The sequence below is a fragment of the Anomaloglossus baeobatrachus genome, chromosome 2, assembly GCF_048569485.1.
Source record: "Anomaloglossus baeobatrachus isolate aAnoBae1 chromosome 2, aAnoBae1.hap1, whole genome shotgun sequence".
Taxonomy (NCBI): Eukaryota; Metazoa; Chordata; class Amphibia; order Anura; family Aromobatidae; genus Anomaloglossus; species Anomaloglossus baeobatrachus.
Window position 1 is genome coordinate 358945329 of NC_134354.1, and position 4589 is coordinate 358949917.

General features: G+C 35.7%; 2 non-coding genes across 2 annotated transcripts; both read left to right on the forward strand.

Moving 5' to 3' along the window:
• TRNAV-UAC (transfer RNA valine (anticodon UAC)) lies at positions 1-73 on the forward strand. The gene has a single exon. It is a non-coding gene; the product is annotated as a tRNA-Val (tRNA).
• Positions 74-3013: 2940 nt separating this feature from the next.
• TRNAV-UAC (transfer RNA valine (anticodon UAC)) lies at positions 3014-3086 on the forward strand. Its single transcript has one exon. It is a non-coding gene; the product is annotated as a tRNA-Val (tRNA).
• Positions 3087-4589: the final 1503 nt, after the last annotated feature.

A 4589-nucleotide genomic window follows, 5' to 3' on the forward strand; every position in this document is an offset into this window, starting at 1 on the left:
GGTTTCATAGTGTAGTGGAAATCACGTCTGCTTTACACGCAGAAGGTCCTGGGTTCAATCCCCAGTGAAACCCATGTGTTCTTGGTGTTGAAATAATCCCCTATCAACCTGCAGTATATAAAGTTCTTGGCTTTGTTGCCGAATAATGGGATGTTTTAGCTTCCATCACCAACAGAGCTACGAATTTGTTTTTTTTCCCTTGGCAATAAAAACTCGTCTCTAACTGCCATTACTTTGCAGATTTTCAAAGGGTTCATAGTGTAGTGGTCATCACGTCTGCTTCACACGCAGAAGGTCCTGAGTTCAATCCCCAGTGAAACCAATCTGTTTTTGGTGTTGAAGTAATTTCCTATCGACTTGTAATATGTGAAATTCTTGGTTTCGTTGCCAAATGACAATACATTTTGGCTTCCATCACAAAGAGAACTACGATTTTGGGTTTCTTTTTTATTGACCTTTTTAGCAGAAAACATAATCCCATATTATAAAAATCCTGTTTGTTTCAAAATATATAGTTCCTTTAAATACAAAAGCAAACAACTAAACTATGTGGAAAAAGTAACACATTCAATGTAAACTTCCTTTTAAGCAAAATCCCTTTGTAGGAATAAAACTGGTAAAATATGTAATAAAAATTGTAAATGTTTCATTAACAAAAAATACTTTCTTCAGCAATAAAAAGGCCCCGTCAGTCACAACTCTGCTCTGCTAGCCAATATACAGTAACTTTCCATCAGGTTTCATAGAGTAGTGGTCATCACGTCTGCTTAACACGCAGAAGGTCCTGCGTTCAATCCCCAGTAAAACCAATCTCTTCTTGGTGTTGAAATAATACTCAATTAAACTACAATATATGAAGTTCTTGGCTTTGTTGCCGAATGATGGGAAGTAATTTGATATCAACCTGTAACATATGAAATTCTTTCTTTTGTTGCCAACTGATAATATATTTTGGCTTCCATCACCAAGAGAACTACGATTTTGGGTTTCTTTTTTATTGACCATTTTAGTAGAAAACATAATCCCATATTATAAAAATCCTGTTTGCTTCAAAATATATAGTTCCTTTAAATACAAAATCAAACAACTAAACTATGTGGAAAAAAGTAACACATTCAATGTAAACTTCCTTTTAAGCAAAATCCCTTTGTAGGAATAAAATTGGTAAAATATGTAATAAAAATTGTAAATGTTTCATTAACCAAAAATACTTTCCTTCAGCAATAAAAAGGCCCCGTCAGTCACAATTCTGCTCTGCTAGCCAATACACAGTAACTTTCCATCAGGTTTCATAGAGTAGTGGTCATCACGTCTGCTCAACATGCAGAAGGTCCTGCGTTCAATCCCCAGTAAAACCAATCTGTTCTTGGTGTTGAAATAATACTCAATTAAACTACAATATATGATGTTCCTTGCTTTGTTGCCGAATAACGGGATGTTTTAGCTTCCATCACCAACAGAGCTACGAATTTGTTTTTTTTTCCCTGGCGGTCAAAACTCGTCTCTAATTGCCATTACTTTGCAGGGTTTCAAAGGTTTCATAGTGTAGTGGTCATCACGTCTGCTTCACACGCAGAAGGTTCTGCATTCAATCCCCAGTAAAACCAATCTGTTTTTGGTGTTGAAGTAATTTCCTATCGACTTGTAATATGTGAAATTCTTGGTTTCGTTGCCAAATGACAATATATTTTGGCTTCCATCACAAAGAGAACTACGATTTTGGGTTTCTTTTTTATTGACCATTTTAGCAGAAAACATAATCCCATATTATAAAAATCCTATTTGTTTCAAAATATATAGTTCCCATAAATACAAAAGCAAAAGACCAAACTATGGAGAAAAAAGTAACACATTCAATATAAACTTCAATTTAAGCAAAATCCTTTTCTAGGAATAAAACTGGTAAAATATGTAATAATAATTGTAATTGTTTCATTAACCAAAAATACTTTCCTTCAGCAATAAAATGGCCCCGTCAGTCACAATTCTGCTCTGCTAGCCAATACACAGTAACCTTTCGTCGGGTTTCATAGTGTAGTGGTCATCACGTCTGCTTAACATGCAGAAGGTCCTGGGTTCAATCCCCAGTGAAACAAATCTGTTCTTAGTGTTGAAATAATACGCTATCCAACTACAATATATGAAGTTCTCGGCATTGTTGCCGAATGACGGTATGTTTTGGCTTCCATCACAAACAGAACTACAAATTATTATTTTTTTTCCCCTGGCTGTCAAAACTCGTCTCTAAATGCCATTACTTTGCAGGATTTCACAGGCTTCATAGTGGAGTGGTCATCACGTCTACTTCACATGCAGAAGGTTCTGGGTTCAATCCCCAGTAAAAACAAGCCGTTTTCGCTGTTGAAGTAATTTGCTATCAACCTGTAATATATGAAATTCTTGGTTTTGTTGCCAACTGATAATATATTTTGGCTTCCCTCACCAAGAGAACTACGATTTTGGGTTTCTTTTTTATTGACCATTTTAGCAGAAAACATAATCCCATATTATAAAAATCCTGTTTGTTTCAAAATATATAGTTCCTTTAAATACAAAAGCAAACAACTAAACTATGTGGAAAAAAGTAACACATTCAATGTAAACTTTCTTTTAAGCAAAATCTATTTGTAGGAATAAAACTGGTAAAATATGTAATAAAAATTGTAAATGTTTCATTAACCAAAAATACTTTCCTTCAGCAATAAAAAGGCCCCGTCAGCCACAATTCTGCTCTGCTAGCCAATACACAGTAACTTTCCATCAGGTTTCATAGAGTAGTGGTCATCACGTCTGCTCAACACGCAGAAGGTCCTGCGTTCAATCCCCAGTAAAACCAATCTGTTCTTGGTGTTGAAATAATACTCAATTAAACTACTATATATGAAGTTCTTGGCTTTGTTGCCGAATGATGGGATGTTTTGGCTTCCATCCCCAACAGAGCTACGAATTTGTTTTTTTTTTCCCTGGCGGTCAAAACTCGTCTCTAATTACCATTACTTTGCAGGCTTTCAAAGGTTTCATAGTGTAGTGGAAATTACGTCTGCTTTACACGCAGAAGGTCCTGGGTTCAATCCCCAGTGAAACCAATGTGTTCTTGGTGTTGAAATAATCCCCTATCAACCTGCAGTATATAAATTTCTTGGCTTTGTTGCAGAATAACGGGATGTTTTGGCTTCCATCCCCAACAGAGCTACGAATTTGTTTTTTTTTTCCCCTGGCGGTCAAAACTCGTCTCTAATTGCCATTACTTTGCAGGATTTCAAAGGTTTCATAGTGTAGTGGTCATCACGTCTGCTTCACACGCAGAAGTTCCTGGGTTCAATCCCCAGTGAAACCAATCTGTTTTTGGTGTTGAAGTAATTTCCTATCGACTTGTAATATGTGAAATTCTTGGTTTTGTTGCCAAATGACAATACATTTTGGCTTCCATCACAAAGAGAACTACGATTTTGGGTTTCTTTTTTATTGACCATTTTAGCAGAAAACATAATCCCATATTATAAAAATACTATTTGTTTCAAAATATATAGTTCCCATAAATACAAAAGCAAAAGACCAAACTATGGAGAAAAAAGTAACACATTCAATATAAACTTCAATTTAAGCAAAATCCCTTTGTAGGAATAAAACTGGTAAAATATGTAATAATAATTGTAAATGTTTCATTAACCAAAAATACTTTCCTTCAGCAATAAAAAGGCCCCGTCAGTCACAATTCTGCTCTGCTAGCCAATACACAGTAACTTTTCGTCAGGTTTTATAGTGTAGTGGTCATCACGTCTGCTTAACACATAGAAGGTCCTGGGTTCAATCCCCAGTGAAACCAATCTGTTCTTAGTGTTGAAATAATACGCTATCCAACTCCAATATATGAAGTTCTCGGCTTTGTTGCCGAATGACGGGATGTTTTGGCTTCCATCACAAACAGAACTACAAATTATTTTTTTTTTTCCCCTGGCGGTCAAAACTCGTCTCTAAATGCCATTACTTTGCAGAATTTCACAGGTTTCATAGTAGAGTCGTCAACACGTCTACTTCACACGCAGGAGGTCCTGGGTTCAATCCCCAGTAAAATCAAGCCGTTATCACTGTTGAAGTAATTTGCTATCAACCTGTAACATATGAAATTCTTTGTTTTGTTGCCAACTGATAATATATTTTGGCTTCCCTCACCAAGAGAACTACGATTTTGGGTTTCTTTTTTATTGACCATTTTAGCAGAAAACATAATCCCATATTATTAAAATCCTGTTTGTTTCAAAATATATAGTTCCTTTAAATACAAAAGCAAACAACTAAACTATGTGGAAAAAAGTAACACATTCAATGTAAACTTCCTTTTAAGCAAAATCCCTTTGTAGGAATAAAACTGGTAAAATATGTAATAAAAATTGTAAATGTTTCATTAACCAAAAATATTTTCCTTCAGCAGTAAAAAGGCCCCGTCAGCCACAATTCTGCTCTGCTAGCCAATACACAGTAACTTTCCATCAGGTTTCATAGAGTAGTGGTCATCACTAGAGTTGAGCGCGGTTCGTGGTTCGTGGTTCTCCAGTTCGCGGCTCGAGTGATTTTGGGGCATGTTCTAG